Genomic DNA, 18,042 nt, shown 5'->3' on the forward strand with positions numbered 1-18,042 from the left:
TCCAGCAACATAGCCATTACACCAACTGCTGGTCCCGCTATTCCTTTCTTTCTCCCACATTTTATTGAATCAAAATATCTTAATTAATCTAACTACTCTCAGCTGATATATACATGTCTGTGAGCACATGTCTAACTTTAGGCATGAAGCTCTGAGTAGGAAGAATATACTATAAAGTAGCACCTAGTTGATGCTATATAATTAACTGTGGTCATTACATGGGTATTTTTTAATGTACTTTTTAATTTCAAGAAAAGTAGTTTTAGCTTTAATAAATCAAAATTTTGAAAAAAGTGCTAAGAGAGGTTTGCTTAAAACTTAAAGCCAGAAAATAGGTTAGGATTCTGTTCAAATAGTAGGTGCATGAACCTATTGGCAACTCAAGACAAGACAAAAATCTTTAAATCTGGAAAACAAACCATAGACGAAAATGAGAATGTTTTAGTCAAAAGTTGTAAGATTCTATTTCATCAGTTCAGTCTCATGTAATTAATCTATCTTCTGTTATTGTCTGATCTTCCCATTTAAATTCTGGAACATAACATTCAATTCCAGACTTGTCCCTACCATCAAGTTGGCTATTATCTTGGGCTTTTTGTTTTTGTTTTTGTTTTATTTTTTTGGAGAGTTTTTGCTATAGGGCGTGTGCGCTCCCCAGAAAGACAGAGGGAGATAGAAAGACAGAAAGCGAGAAATCATCCCCCAGGAGGGATGGCCACGTCGCAATCCCTTCTCCTCCATTCTCCTCTTGGAATCTTGGGCACACATGCACATGCACCTGGTGTGAGTTTAAGTCCAGGACTCGAACCACAGTAGACTGCATGGGCGTCCAGCGACATAGCCATTGTGCTAACTGCTGGTTCCTTTTCTTCGTTGTTTTCAAACTCTTATTTCTGTGTTTCTGACTTTAGTTTTCCTGATATAGCACTCCCTTCAAAACTTCTTGGAGATCTGGTCTGGTGCTGGTAAATTCTTCCAGTTTCGTTTATCTGAGAATGTTCTTGTCTTCCCTTCCCATATGAAGGATAATCTTTCCAGGTACAGTATTCTTGGTTGAAATTGTTTTTTCCCTTAACACTTTGAATCTATTTTCCCATTTTTTCCTCACTCGCATTGTTTCCAACAAGAAGTCCACTGTAAGCCTGATGCTGTGTGACTCCTGACAATTCCTACCCTCTCCCAATCACCCTTTCCTTGGTCCTTAGACATGCCCATGTTATTTTTAAAGAAAAATTGGGAGACACAGAGAGACGGAGAGAGACAGAGAGAGATGGAGAGGAGACAGGGGTTGCACTACCTATTTAGAAATGGATCTGGAGGGAGTAGTCTCGGCAGAAAGTCTTCTTTTTAGTCCCTGAAAGCCAAGGTTTAGTAGCCATCTCAGAGTGGGCCCTGTTTGGTTGTCTAACTATTGTTTTAAGTTATTTATGGCCCTGATGCTATTTATTTAAGGTGTTTTTCTTCAAATAAAAGTAAAACTAGGGTAGTTCTACATTAGCTAGCCTCATTTCATCTAGAGACTGAACTATTAGACACTACAGATTATCCCAATGTTCCCCAAGTTTTCTTTTCCTCTGGGATTTGACTCCTAACAAAGTGTATTTCTAAGGGAGCCTTCCCTAATGGTTTAGGATTTACCTGTGTGCAAGCAACACATTTTAAGATAACACCAATAGTAAGGCTATCTAGATGAGGCACAAAGTATTTTTTTCTAACCAATTTAGCAAGCTTTGTTTTTCCCGAGTGGGTAATCTGGCGTACCTGATCTATGATGACTCACTCAATGGCCTCGAGGATGACTGGCCTGCCATCTGGTAAAGGCCATCGTTCTTCAGATCCCCCAGTAGCCTATTGCTTGAAGGCCAATTTTTCCTCCTCTGGAGTGTAGGAGGGCAAGGATGGGAGGACAGAGTCTGGCATGGCTACAAGAACTTTGAGCTGCTGGTAGAGCTGTATCCCCTCTGGCTAGGTCTTATAATTTCCTCTTTGCCACATGATCAGCCAACCTGTCTACTACTATTCTCTCTCTGTCTCTTTGGAGAAGTTTTTGCTATAGGGCACATGTGCTTTCCAGACAGACAGAGAGACAGAAAGCGAGAAATTACCCCCCAGGGGGGATGGCCATGCCACAATCCCTTCTCCTCCATTCTCCTCTCAGGACCTTGGGCATACACGCACACATGCCCGGTGTGAGTTTAAGCCACTGGGTCCAGGACTCGAACCATGGTTGACCACATGGGAGTCCAACAACATAGCCATTACTCTAACTGCTGGTCCCTACTTTATCTTATTTTTTATGAGTGTACTTTTGGAAATAATCTTAACCTCTGATTTAGATACAAATTAATCTTGGTCACTTTAAGAGTTACCTAAGGCTTTACTAGTGAGATTGTCAAATGTCCAAGGGGAGTCCTTAGAGTTTTCGGCCCCATCGATCCTCAATTTCAAAGGCCAGCATGGAGTTTAGAAGTCCTAAACTCCCGGGACCATCAGTTAGCATAATGGCCATGTTGCTGGACTCCCATGTAATTGACTGTGGTTTGAGTCCTGGACCTGGTGACTTAAACTCATGCCGGGCGCATGTGCGTGCATGCCCAAGATCCTGAGAGGAGAATGGAGAAGAAGGGATTGTGGTGTGACCACCACCACCCCCCCAGGGGGTGATTTTTAGCTTTCTGTCTCCCTGTCTCTATCTTTCTGGTGAGTGCATATGCCCTATAGCAAAAACCTTTCCAAAAAAAGAAAAGAAAAAAAAAAAAAGTCCTGAGCTCCCCTCAGAGCTCAGTGCATTCTGTCTCTAGTGACCAACTCCACACTGGGGACCAGGCCCCAGTGGGGGTCATGAGGATGCTAATTATGGGCATTGTTTAGTGTCTGGGCTGCCTGCATTGGAAACAGTTTCTTCTGAGGCAGAGGCTCTGATCAGGGCTGTTCCCAGATCCTACCCTCAGAGAAGTTCCCAGCCTTCAGGACTACCGTGAGTGACTACTGGCTGCCGTTAAAGTGAGAGTTAAAGTAAAGGTTTAGGTGCCTTGCCAATTTTGTTATAACACTTCTCTGAGTTATTTGGGAACTTGTTTGATAGCCATTCTGAATAGTCCTACACTGCAAAGTGAAGCGAACCTGTTTGAATACATCCTGTAAGGAGTGACTGAGTACTGTCAGGAGGGCGAAGTCCAGTTTACAGGTTTTACAAGGCATTTGCCTTATTCCAGTCTTAATCTAAATTTTTGTTTCTCTAGTCTGACCTCTTGATCATTTAACTAAGGGGAGAGTCCAGTGGGAAAGAGACCTAACTAAAAGAAGCAGAAGGAGCACAAGCAGGCCAGGAGTTGGGGGAGAAGGCAGCCTGGAGTCCTAGCCTTAACTTGTCCCACCCATTCCTTGAGACTCCTTCTCTATTAAGCTGTTAGACAGGAGTTTTCTAGCTTCTGTCTCTGAGATACAGGCCCAATTTTTAGTTATTGCCCATGCTTATCTTTTTCTCTTTCTTTCACCTTGGGAAATTTTATGTTTATGGAGGAGCTATTAAGCTTGTAAACATAGAATTTCATAGATCTATATTGATCAGAATTTTTGATTTTCGGCAACCCTAACTTTTAGCATACACTAGCAGCTTAGGAACATGTACAAACAATAACAAAATTTAACAATCTTATTAATAGGCTCTCTCAATATTTCTTATAAAATTTAAAGACCAATAATAGAAATAACTAAAACGTGTTAACTTAATAACAAGACGTATAAGGAGGAATCAGAGGGAACCAGGCAATGATGTTTCTGTGAGTCCACGCTTAACATTGGATTTATATTCCTTTACACCAATTTTACCTGTTTGACTCTGGTGCGTTGCATTGGTTACTTAACATGTAATTTTTTCAAACGTTTTCTTTTTGGGGGTTAATTTTGGCTTAACAGTTTAGAAAAACAATCAGTTTATTGAGAAAAGGAAAATTTTACCCAGTTAAATGGTAAGACTTTTAGAAACCTGTACTTATAACAGTAGATTCTCTTTCCATTCTCTTTATGAATTTCCTTAAGGATATAACATTAGGATTATAGCCATAGTTAATGTTCTGACAAAAACTTATAACTGACAAGAAATTTGGCTACATATACCAGTTAAACATAATAGCCTACCATAAATTTCTGGGAATCTAAAATTATTTTGGAACACAATACATATATAGATATACAAGTACGTAGCGTAAGCCTACCATACATTTCTGGGAATCTAAAATTATTTTGGAACACAATACATATATAGATATACAAGTACGTAGCGTATTTATACATATAACTCAACTATAATGCCAAAAAATTGGAATTACTTAATTTGACAATGCTTTCCATTTTTATTCAACACATAAGGAATAAAGCTGATCAGATCATTTTAACATCTCCCTTTGGATGTCTCAGGGGTCCTCTGTAAACATTTTGGAGTTACTTTGAGGTCGAAGATCTTCTGTTAGCATTAAATTAAAGCCAGAAAAACCTAGTCATGTATTTGTTTCCCTTTTAGATATCTACTATGTGTAAAATGCAACATACATCATATAAATACTAACTGTTCCATTAAACTAACCGTATTAAGATATACATGATGTTGCTTGATTAATAAAAACCTGGACAAAATATATGTTGGAGATTATGAAGACTTTCACTTATTTTTCTTTTCTCTTCCATTATATTTGAAGCCAACTTATTTACTAAAGTTATGCGAACTTGAAAAGCATTTAAACTAATTTGTATGAGCACTTATTTTATAAACCAAATGAAATAGAATTCTTTAAGACCTTTTTTTCACAGAGACATACAACATATAGTATACAACATGTCATATTACATGTATGGATGCACACACACATTAAGATTATAAGAGCCAATTTCTTTGGGGTTACTTTGACCACTAATACTCTTTAGAGTAACCCCCTTTCTTGACATTTTAATTATACACTCAATAATGGTGGGCTTTAACTTTTTGTTGCCTACACCATTTTTACCATACAAATATTCCTGATATTTCTACTCACTTTAAGTGTTATATTTTGAGAAGGCCCTCTCAGTTTTTGGACGGAGAGTTTGATGCCATAATCACAGCTTTCCATAAATGTCTCATTGAAATGCTTAAGCACGCATTCTAAGGGAGTGTTAAAGAAGCTGTTCTGGCCTTCCATGGTTTCTAAAAAAGCGAGGATGCTTTTTGGTCAGGATGCACCCTGGGGCACTCCAGGACTGTCTTGCCTCCACCCGTACCTCCTATGGTTGCAAGGCAATTCCTAGCAATAGTGTTGTGCTTGTAGGGATATCCAGTTCTTGAATGCCTTGATTTTCCAGCCAGCCCAAGTTATAACAGCAAGATTCAGATTTAAAAGTGAGTCATGGTTTCTCTGTGTAATGGGAGCTTCTACCTCCCTTAGAGCACAGGTGAAATGCCAGAGGGCTGAAACAGCAGAAAGATCTCTAGAGCAGGGACACTGAGGAGGCAGCTGAGGTAAACCCGAGAGAGCACAAGGGAGGATGGGGCTCTCAGCCAGATAGAGGTGAACTAGGAGAAGGCCGACTAGGGCCCTACCAAACTCCTCTCAATGGCAGAGGAAATGGGTTAGGACAAGAGCCTGGTAAAGTCCTGTGAAGAACCCTGCAGGCACATCTACCCAAACTGCCTGCTAACAAAGAATGCAATCCTGAGGGTGCAGTACAAGACAGCAAAGAACCCACAGAACCTACCTTTCTAGGACTTTCTCTATGACCTTCTCAAGAAACAAAGGACCTAGATTCTGAGGACAGAGAGGTCCGCCCATCCCACAGAGGAGTGGCCTTTCCCCACTTTCTTCCCAAGGTGGCAATGTAAGACAAACCAGGGATAGGTGACCCCCTCACTGGTTGAAGATGGTCTCTACAACTTTCCCCAAAAATAAAGGACCTAGAGTTCCAAGACTGAGGGGCCTAACAGTCATGGGAAGAGCAGCCTCTTTTCCCTTTTGTCTTTTAATTTCTTTTCCTGTTTTTCTATTTTTTCTTTTTCTTTTTTTTTTCCCTCCTGTGTGGTTGTGAGACAGACAAAGGTGGGTGTCTCTCTGAAGAGAGGATCATTCAGGTGTTCACCTTGCCATGCTCCCTGAGGGGACCTTAAGGAGCCTCTTAGCGTTGGGAACAAGCTATAAACCCACTGTTGAATCAAACACGCAGGGAGGCTCAGTGCTCCCCAGCATCAATGATATCTTTTGGCTGTATGACGCCTCTACGGAACTGCAGGTTGGGACCCACTCAGACTCATAGCTGAAGCTATGGAGCTACAAACAAACTCACTCTCTCACTCAAGCATTCACCATTCATTCCAGAGGTAATAACATTCCTTCCCCAAGAGTGCACTTCTTTAAAAAATAATTATTTATTTCTATTTGTTATTATTATTTTTTTTTAATTTGACCAGACAAAGAGAGAGAAAAGGAAAATAAAAAAGCAAGCCACCAGATCTGGGACTCAAACCACAGTTGGCCATGTGGAAATCCAGCACCTTTAACCACCATGTCACCTGCTGGCCCCAAGAGTCAACTGTTTACAATGAGAATAAAGGTTGAAACAAGAAAGAAAAAAATGAAGATCAAAAAGGATCCCCCTACCAGATGCTGAAATAGGGGGGAAAACTGAAGTGGCAGGGAGAACCTGTTCAGGGAGTGCTTCCAGCACCAAACATGCTCTCGGGCAACCCCAGGAAATTTAGTCCCAGCAATAGGTCTACTCATCTGATACTACCCGTCTGAGACTGAGAGGTGCCACTCCTGAAGCTGCTAGGCTTCCCTAAGGAGGGACTTGAACCCAAAAGGGCCCTGAGGTAATCAGGAGGTGCCTCCCTGAGAGTATCGCAAGTTCCTGGCTGCCGCCCAGGTGAGGCTGCCCTCCTCAGGTCGGATGCCTTGTTCAAGTACTGGTGGGTACTAATCTTGCTAAGGTCTCCAAATATTAAAGTCTAGTCAGTGAGAAATAAGAGGACATCCAGACATAGCCAAATTGATTGCAGTTTTATTGATTAATAGGCCGGCAACTGCGGGAAGACTCCTGTCTCTCAAAAACCCTATAGCCCTGAGCGAAAGGCGCCGAGTGCTTATAAAGGCAAAAATCACATTCTATTCTGGGTTGATATGGTGATTACAAGAACAAAGCATGGTGGGCTTGAAAGGGTAGGAGGCAGGGCCTTACAATGCAGAAGCAGTTTACAGAGGAAAAGGCAGGCTAATCATTCCTAAGGGTATGTTCCATCCCTACCTGAACATAATGGAACCTTAATGCCCTTTATGGCTAGGGCAAGGGGTTTGGAGTGATTATTATATCACTAAGGAACATCTTAAGGTAGGGCATGTTTGGCTATTTAGCAAAGGCAGTAGGAATGTTAATCACTCTGTTTACTCTAGGCAAAAGGAGAAAGCTAGTTTCCATTATAGAGAGGACTTCAAAATGGAGGTGCTCCTGCATCACTGCTTCATAAGGTGCCATTAAATGCTGCCAGGTGGGTGGCTCTTAGCTTGCAGGTGTTACAAAGCATCTGCCTCATTGCCTATACAAAAATTCAAGCAAGAGAATGCAATTGTAATTTAAACTTTCATTTTTTATGGTTAAACTTCCTGTTTATTTCACTTGTACTGGGGTAAGGCCTAAATCTGTCTCAGTCTCTGAGAGTATAGGCAAGGGGAGAGTACACAGGGGAAGAAGTTTAACTGAAGAGAAAACAGAAGGCATGCTGGAAGGTAGGAAGGGAGAAGGCAGCCAGGAGCTCTGGCCTTAATTCATCCCACTCCGTGCTTCGAGACTCTGCCTACCAGGTTCTTAGACTGGAGGTTCCCTAGCCCTTGTCCCCAACAGAGGCCTACGCAAAGCCAGTTTTGATATTTTCATTATAAGGATGTCCGAATGTCTGTCTTATGTGGAGATGGATGGCCAGTGTTTCAAGACTCTGCCTACCATGTTCTTCGACTTGGAGGTTCCCTGGCCCTTGTCCCCAATAGAGGCCTATGCAAAGCCAGTTTTGATATTTTCATTATAAGGCTGTCTGAATGTCTGTCTTATGTGGAGATGGATGGCCAGTCTAAATTGATCTTTTCTTACTTAGTAAGCAAGTGTACCAAGGAGGAAACTCAAATAGCAAAATCTCCAACAAATTTCCCAATGCAGAATTGAGCAAGCTTATTAACAGACCAATCCAATATCTTTAATTTCTGTAAAATCTAAAGGAGCAACAATAGGAATAATGAAAACATGTTAATTTAATCGTGAGAGCTATAAGGACTCAGAACCAGGCAGGCATGCTCTCCCTGAGAACATGCTTAACATTGGGTTACCAATTTTACCTCTTCCGTTTAGGTGCATAGCATTGCTTATTAAATAGATTGTCACAGGTAATTTGACTTAAATCATCTCATGGAATCTATTTAAATGACAGATTTTAACAAATTACCCTTTATCTTAGACAGTGGGCCAGGAAGTACTACATAGCTTAATGATTTCGGTGTTGGTTGACTTAGCATGCAATTCTGTCAAACAATTCCTTGCCTTTGGTTAATCTTGGTTCTACTTAATGCTTGGCTTCGCAGTTCAAAAAACTAGCCTTTCCATAGAAACTGGGAATGTTTCTCCAGTTAAACAATAGATTATTGGGACCAGTAGTTGGCATAGGGGCTATGTTGCTAGACTCCCATGTAGTCGACTGCGGTTTGAGTCCTGGACCCGGTGGCTTAAACTCATGCCTGGTGTGTTTGCGTCCATGTCCAAGATCCCGTGAGGAGAATGGAAGAGAAGGGATTGCGGTGTGGCCATCCCCCGGGGAGTGATTTCTCGCTTTCTGTCTCTCTGTTTCTCTCTGTCTTTCTGGCAAGCACAAGCGCCCTATAGCAAAAGTCTCTCAAAAAAAAAAAAAAAGATTATCAGAAACCTGTACTTGTAGGGCTAGCAGGTGGCGTGGTTAAAGGCACTGGACTCCCACATAGACGATGGTGGTTCAAGTCTCAGATCTGGTGGTTTACTTTCTCACTTTTCCTCTCTCTCTCTCTCTCTTTGCTTTCTCACTTTTCCTCTCTTTCTGTCTCTATTTGGTCAAATTGGAAAATAATAATAATAATTTAATAATAAATAAAGGTAAATTTAAAAAGAAAGAAATCTGTACCTATAAAAGTGCATCCTCTTTCTATACTCTTTGTGAATTTGCTTAAAGACATAACAGTTAGGATTTAGAGGGGCATCAAACAGAGCAATTACCCATGGGCAGTAAGATTTGAACCAACCATAGTTAAAGCTCTGACAAGAATTTACAACTGACAATGAAATTTAGCTGTATCTGTGACATACACTAATTTAACATAATAAATTACAACATGACTGATAAATATCACACCATAGATTCCCCGGAATCTCAAATCATTTTGGGACATAATATGTATATAAATGTAGACATACATATAACACAAATGTAATGTAAAGAAAATTAAAATTACTCAATTTGACAATGCTCCCCATATAATTTTATATATTAAAATAAGACTGATTGATTTTAACATTTCTCATTTGGATGTTTCAGGAGTCTCCTGTAAACATCCAAAAATTATTCTGAGGTCAAAGAACTTAATTTAGAATTTGATTTTTGGGAAACCTTGTTAAAGACAGCGAAAAGCTTAAGTACTTAACTGTTAGCAGAAAATGAAAGTTAAATGTTCCAAGCACCGTAGGGATGAAAAATTGTTAACTCAGTGTCTGTTGGCACCAAAAGTGAAGCCAGAAAAAGCTAGTCATGAATCCATTTCTTGTTAGATATCCATCATGCAAAATACAACAGTTGTTTCATTAAACTAACCATATTAAGATAAACATGATGTTGCCTGATCAATAAAACTCTGGACAAACTCTATATTGGAAACTGAAGATATGCACTTATTAAGCTTTCTTCTTTGACCATATTTGAAACCAGTTTATTTACTTAAGTCACGTGAAGTTGTAAAGCATTTAAATTAATTTGTATGAGTGCTCTTTTTTGTAAACTAAATTGAATAGAATTCCTGAAGGCCTTTTACCACATAGACATGCAACATGCATAATATATATACATACACACATACACATTGCAAACAAGATATCTCATAGTCTTCTAAAAAGTTCTTTACAGGATCTTTTTATTTCGCTTTTTTCTTAAAGAAGTTGCAAAAGTTAACCCTTAGATGCTTATCTTTTATCTAAGATTTTGGAACAGTTTTAAAGAATACCCTTTGCAATCCACAGCTCTGCTGTGAATGCTTTTTATTTTAACCATATATTTGCAGAGTTTGGATTACTCTTGCTTAGTATTTGCTCAAAAGGCAAAGAAACATGTTGAACCCAGCTTTACATTTATTAGGAGTGTTAGATAAAGAATGTGCCAAGTCAGTTATAAGAGAAAATGCTTGTTATATAGGGCAAGAATCGGTGGGGCAACCAAGAAGAGCTAGCAGGGCTGAGTCTTTAGACCTTATGTCAGCTTGAGGAACCTGGCAGGCTCAGGGCCAACCTAGAAGAAGCAGAAAACCAGTGTATATTTGAATTCCTTCTCATTTTCCTAGGCATTTACAAAGAGATTTAACTGCTGAATAATATTATTTGCCAATCTGTATTGACATATCTTGGGTGCAAAAGAAGATGAAGCACTTTTTCTTTAGAGACTGAGGGTCAGAGGGGTCTCAGTGTATCAAGAGGCATAATGTGCACTAGGCTTAAGAGCCCTGAGTGTGTTGGGACCTCCTCTGAACCTGGGACTTAATATCACTCTGAGATGGACTCTAATTTGGTTAGCTGTGTTTGTATGCCAGCACTGGTAATGTCTTTGAAGAATGTCTAGGCATAAACAAGTGATGTGTCTCAAGGTGGAGTAGATGAGCCCCATAGGTCCAAGTAAAGCCTCACTAAAGTCTGAATTACTTGACAGTGTGGGGGTCAGCCAAGAGGGAGAGTCAGCTTACATCAAACACAGGGAGAAGAAGTCTTTTGGAAAGCTCTTGTTAAGTCTAGTCTTAAAGGAGCTGGGCAGCCTAACAAAAACATGAGGAAAAAAGCTCCAAATAATGTCCTACCTGCCTCTCTGTAATTTGGTGAAGCCACTGAAAAAGTGCACCCAGTGTTATGCTGCCAGTACACATTGGCCCGAAGAGAGAGAGAGGAGAAGCCTTGGTATAATTAGGCAGGGTCTGTACACATGTGAAAAGTGAGGAAGTCCTGATCGTTTTACCTAAGGCATATTTGCTCTTTCTGAGCTCTGGCTGGTCAGTATGAGGGGGATAAAGTGAAGCTGTTCAGCTGAGATCTTAGAGTCAATAGAGAAAGAGGGAGGCTCCTGCTTATTTTGTTTACACCAGTATGGAGAAGACTGTGGACTTGAGCTCTAGAGAGCAGAGGAACTCCTTTAGACGTTCAATTTTGGCAATCAGAGAGAACTTTAAGGCTATAGCCTTCCAGTGCCCCAGACAGTTGCCCTGGGCAAATGCTTTCAATGGCTCTGAGGCATCTAGTTTCTCTCACATGACAGTTGGAGTCCCTCCTCCCAGGACCTGCAGGCCCGCAGGCTAGACAAAGAGTGGTTTAACTCTCTTCAATGTGTCACGGGCAAGCTCCCAGATATGTATCACTCAGCCGTCAGTCTTGGGGACTGAGAATGTCCTGAAGAGGAATATTCCCCTACCAGAGGATGAGAGAAAAACCTGAAGGAAGGATAGAGAGAAATCTGCTCTCCGAAGCCAAGATAGGCAATTGGGTGTTGGTTTTATATTCCTAGGCTATTCAGGATGCACCAGAGAGTAGCCCTAGTATGCACTGTCAATTGCCCTGAGAACATTCACCTTCCTACGTGACATTCCAGAAAGGAAACCAAGTCATGAACCAACCAGCATTCTCATTGCCAGCAATGGGGGATGCTTCCAAAATTTCTTGATAAGCTTGTCCTCTGTGTCTTCAATAACCAATGTATTGGTTTTTGACTGGCTGACAAACTTTTTTGAATAGCATTTTTTTTCCAGAAAAAAAAAACTTGAAAAAGAGCATCTTTTTTCCTTAACTTTCCAATGTGAAGAAGGGGAATCTAGATATTTTCCAGTCAATGCACCAAAACAGGATGCAAGAATGTGAGGATGCAGGGGTGATCAGTCTTGGCAGTTTATGTGAGACAAGTTCTTATCTCATGATCAGACACAGAGAACAGGTACAGGAAGTGGGGAGTTTATTGAAGGAGAGGGGAAGGAAAAGCAGAGCTCCCAAGAAGAAGGAAGGGGTCCTGGAAAGCGGGTTGCCATCTGCCTTTATATCTTTACACCTAACATTTTTTTTCCTCCCTTTTCCTGGTTCTCTTCCTATAAGATTTCCATTCATTTTTCAATATTTAGTTCAGAAAGATGCCCTCCGCCTATTTCTTCTTGACGTAGGCGGACAACCTCTACATCTTTTCAATTCTTCCATATTCATTTTATTTAATTCTTAGAAAGCATTTGTCTACTGTTTTATCGTCCTTATCATGTTATGAAATACTAGTGGGAGTTGAGGCTGTGGATTTTATACTTTATTTCTAGTGCAAATCACATAGTTTTGTTCAGGAGATGTACAATAAAAAGCAGCTAATCAAATAAATGGGTGAAAATAAAATAAATGAAAAACTGCCCAGAGGACCAGATGGGACCTACTTTTGGTGTACAACTATTGCACCAGTGGAAAAAAACCAACCTTGGTTTGTCACACAAAAAAATTTAAGTGCATAGAAAATAATAGTATACCAGCTAGCTAGGAGCTATGTGAAGAAACTTGTGCCATTTCATGTTTTTTATTTCCAACAATTAGATATATAATAGATCACTAATTTTGGTTGAATATATAATTACCCAGTTAAAGAAATATATTATTGCTGTTATTAAATATGGCTCTCCTTAAGGGAATTAAAACCTGAATTCTGCTTATGTACAAATGTTATTTATGGGAGGAGCTCACTTGGTCCTATGCCACTTGATTCTTTTTCTCCAATGTCTTTGCATAGCACTTAACTTGAGTTGCTTTTATCCGATCTTAGATAATATTAAAAGAAAAAAAAAGAAATTCTCTGATTATTTTCAACTAACTAAAAATTATCTATTTTTCCAAGATATTTAAAAACAGTCTCTTTGATCATAATATCAAAATGTGTTATCTAATTCTAAAAGTTTCTCTTTCTTAAATCTTAAGCTTAAGTTGTAAAATTTTAAATGAGAATGGGGTAATGATGTGTGTCTTACCTTTTTTGTTTTGTTTATCTCCCAATACCTGTTCTTTTCATGTAAAAATAATCCAAGGAAGGAAAATTAAGGGATAGAAAAGTCCTCCTACAATGGTTAAAGCTTTAAGTTAACTTAATGAATTTTTTATGTCATATCTTATTTGAGAAATTATCTGAAGTGTTTATATGCTTTCTCTCAAATCAAGTCAAATTAAATCAAATCTAGTTTTCTTGGTCTAGACAATTTTGCATCTTTTCAGCCACTTACAGCTGAACTCTCAGCCCCTCACTTTCCATCATCCCTTCTATCAGTTGGGGCCATGTATCTCTTTAGGCGCCCTCTTGGGTGTATTCAAGACCATATCTGGCCCAACCGGAAATGCCTTGCCAAACTCTTACATCAAGCTGTTCTCAATTTAGCCCATGTCTCCGCTGTGCTGAGATCTCAATGCTGGTATGTCAAGTGTCTTTTTATAGGTCCTTCACCCTCTTAAAGATACACATTAAACTCTCTAAATGGGCACTTGGCTTGAGTTAGGGAAATGGTTCTTATCTGACCTTTCTTGTTCATTTGACCTTTCGTCTCAGTATTAACTAATGAGCCATGGACCTCTTGACAATTAACTTCCAAGAAATCTTGTTGTTAAATGATGTTGATTTTTGCTCTTAGATACAAAAGGATAAATACATCTAATGACTGATCTGGCAGAAAGAGATCATCCCTTGCTTGGGATCAGAAGAGCATAGTTTCTATTTTAACTAGCACTAACGTAGAATTTCAACCTGAGCTAATGTAGGATTTCAACCTTAGCTGCTGCTGTTACCTTAGGAAAGTTATGTTCTTCTTAGCCTTTGAGCTGGAGAGAGCCTCCTGGAGGAGAACGATGGTCAGTAATCTATAGCAAACATTAACTGTTTTTGTTAGTGATGAAAATTGAGCTTTTCTTTTAGCTTTATTTTTAGATTTTTGTCAAAGGATATGCTTGCTTACCAGAGAGAGACAGAGACATAGAGAAAGAGAAAATGAGAGATAACCTTCCAGGGTGGATGGCCACTCTGCATTTTTTCTCCATTCTCCTCAGGATTTTGGGCACACATGCACACACACCTGGTATGTGCATGTGATCATACTGCCAGGTCCAAGACTCAAACTGTAGTCAGTCATGTGGGAGTCCAATGTCTTAACATTGTGTCACCTGCTGGACCCTGGAGTTTTTTTTCAGACAACTGGTTCTGGGACTCAAACTGCACTTTGGGACCCAGTGCCTTAAACCACAATGCCACCTGCTGTCTCACTGTTAGCTTTTGTTCTCTCTCTCTCTCTCTCTCTCTCTCTATATATATATATATATATATATGTGTGTGTGTGTGTGTATATATATTCCCTTACAAGTTATAGTATAACAAAATAACCACTTATTTGGCTTGTGCTTCTTCACATTGGCACTTTGGGACCTGACCGGGTGGTCCTTCTCATCTGTGTTAGGTTCCCTTATGCATCTGTGATCAGCTACCAGTTTTGCTAGGGCATCTCTGGTGGAGTGGCTCGTTTCTGTTCCATGTGACTTTGCATCCTCTAGGATGTTAAACTCAACTTTTCCACATGATACTTAGAGCAACAGAAAGTAGATGCATGCGAGTTTCCTAGGACCTCTTGGTCAAAGTTGGAATTTTGCTCTTCCACTGCATTCTTTAGCCAAAGCACGTCACAAAGTTAACCTTGATTTAGGGACATGGAAACAGGTTCCCCTTTGTGATATGGTGTGAATACAGGAAAAGGAATACGTAATTGAAACCATTTTATAGACGATCAATTACTGACTGTCACAGACTAAGATATGTTTCTTTGATATCCACACTTCACTTTATCATTGGCTGTGAAATCTACTAATCGGAAATTGTAAATGGCTTAGTAATGATTTATATATGGGCTGTAGAATTCACTCAGATTATCTTGGGATCAGTTAACAAAACAGTGAGGTGAAAGCCCAAGTGAGAGGGTAAAAGTTAACAGCCTCTAATGTTCAGTGGCTGTGCTTTTTGTGAGCAGTTTTTTTTTTTAAAGAATTATTTTATTTATTTATTATTATTATTTCACATGAGTTTTTGCTAGAGAAAAACAGAGAGAGAGAGGGAAAATGAGAAAGCAAGCTGCCAGGTCTGGGACTCAAACTGTGGTAGGCCATGTGGGAATGCCAGCATCTTAACCGCCATGCCACCTGCTGGCCCGTGAGTACAGTTTTTAAACCATAAACTCTTAAATTTAATTCTGTGGTTATTAGTGGCAATTTCCATGTCTTACTAAAATTGGGGAATTTTCTTTTTATAAAAAAAAAATTCATTTAATTTAATTTATTATTATTAAAAAAAATTTTTTAATAGGGCGTTTGTGCTCACGAGAGAGAGGGACAAATGGAGAAAGCAAGCTGCCAGGTTCGGGACTCAAACCATGGTTGGCCATGTGGGAGTCCAGTGCCTTACCACCATGCCAAGTGCTGACCCTGGGAAATTTCTTATAATTCTCAAATTATGAGAATTAGTTTTACATGTCCTGAATAAATGTTCAACATAGTGTATTTAAGAGATATCATATATGAACACAGATATGGGGCTTAGCAATTAAGTGTGATTTGCCTGTAAGTTATTTTTTCTTATGGTTCTTAACTCTTTAGATTGGAGAATTCCAAAGGTATGATCTTACATTCATGCTTCCCTGATTTTCCTTTTGTTTGAGAAGATTTCTGCATTTATTTTACATGTCCCAATTTTCCTGTGATAATCCATTACCAATAAACCACTTGCAGGCAATATATCTTACTCTTCAGTTACTGAAATATTAATTAGCAGATGATCATAAATATGATTTGTGAATTATTTACAAAGTATGTCCACTGGAAGGAAGAAATCTAAGTGCAGGTAATACAAAAATATGTATGAGTTTTAGATAGTACAGTTTATAATTTGAGGAAACTTTGTTTGAAACATAAAATGGGGGGCAGCAGGTGATGTGGTGATGAAGGCACTGGATTCCCACATGGCCGGCCATAGTTCAAGTTCCAGAGCCTACAGCTTGAAAATCAGGTCATGTGAATGTGCATGTATGCCCAAAAGCCCTGAGAGGAGAATGGAGGAGAAGGGATTGTGATGTGGCCATCCTCCCTAGGAGGGTGATTTCTCACTTTCCCTCTCTCTGTTTCTCTTTCGTAAGCACATAGGCCCTATGGCAAAAAATAAATAAATAAATAAATAAATAAAATCTATAAATAGTAATATGTATTCTTTGATAAATAAAGATATCGAGTTTCTATTATACAAATTATATGTTATTATATATTATATTACAATTATATATTTGTTTTGCCAGAGGGCACGTGCTCTCACTGAACAGAGACAGAAAGAACAGAAGAAAAGAAAGCACCCAGCTGGGGCGTGGCCATTAGCAGCCCCTTCTCTGTCTCCTCCTGTGGAGATGAGGCACATGCGTGTGTACATACCTAACCTGCTTTACAAGCTGCCAGGTCCTGGACTCAACCCGTGCAGGAGGCTGTGTGGGATCTGGCTACCTCAGCCCCTGCACCACAGGCTGGTCCACCACAGGCTGGTCCACCACAGGTTGGCCCACCACAGGCTGGTCCACCACAGGCTGGCCCACCACAGGCTGGTCCACAGCTTTTCCTGTACTGACAGAGAATCTCCCTGGAATTCAAATCATGATAGAGAACTGGCAAGAAATGTGGATGTGTAAGCACAATGTGTATTATGTTTTCTATTAAATTAGTGAAGATTTTTTTAAGAGTGAGATTACTGAATAGCAGTACTGCTACAGTATAAAAGGGGGGAACAAATTGTAAATTATAATTTGGAGATATAGAACTAATACCTAAGAAGGCTGCTGCTATATTGTTTGTATTGATGGGCTACAATCAAAGGGCACTCATCTTCTTTACCTATGTAACAAACCAAGTGAGGAAATAAGGAAAAGGATTGGGGAGGAATATAGTACCTTTATTGCTTGCAAAGACTAAGCTGAAGACATAGCTTATATTTTCTATGCAGTTAGGCTACTTTATACTTGCAGATACTGAAGTCCAGAATTGCATAATCTTTTTTTAAATAATTATTTTATTTAACTTTACTTATTTATTTGACTAGAGAGGGACAGAGTGAAAAAGAGAAAGAGAGAGAGAGAGAAAAAAATGAGAAAGCAAGCTGGCAGGTTTGGAACTCAAAACACAGTCGGCCATGTGGGAGTCCAGTGCCCTTAACCACCACACCACCTGCTGGCTCCTATTAATATAGAGCCTAGACAGTGTCTTTTTTTTTAAGATTATTTAATTTTATTTATTCATTCATTTATTTTAATTCAACTAGAGAGAGAGAGAACCAGAGAAAAGAAAGGGAAAGTGAGAAAGCAAGGCACCAGGTCCAGGACTCAAACCATGGTCAGCCATGTGGGAGTGTCCAGTGGCTTAACCATCAGGCCACCTGATGGTCAATAATTGCATAATGTTATCAAACCAATCATAGGTAATAGTCACAGCGTTTCCCTGTAAGACTGTAGGAGAGGACAAGAATTTGTACAACCTAGGGCACCATTACATTAACATGAACTCAACTGTGGAGTGCGATGAGTTGGGGCATGGATACTGAGTTGACCCAACAGATATGCCTCGAATCTATCCATGGCAGAGTGCGATGGCCTTGCAGCAGAACTGGGTGGAGGAGATGTCAAATAACTGTATTGAGAAGTATAGTCTTGAAAACAGAATCTAGTGAGACACAAGCAAGTTCAG

This window comes from Tupaia chinensis, unplaced genomic scaffold (assembly GCF_000334495.1).
Source record: "Tupaia chinensis unplaced genomic scaffold, TupChi_1.0 Scaffold000138_1, whole genome shotgun sequence".
Taxonomy (NCBI): Eukaryota; Metazoa; Chordata; class Mammalia; order Scandentia; family Tupaiidae; genus Tupaia; species Tupaia belangeri.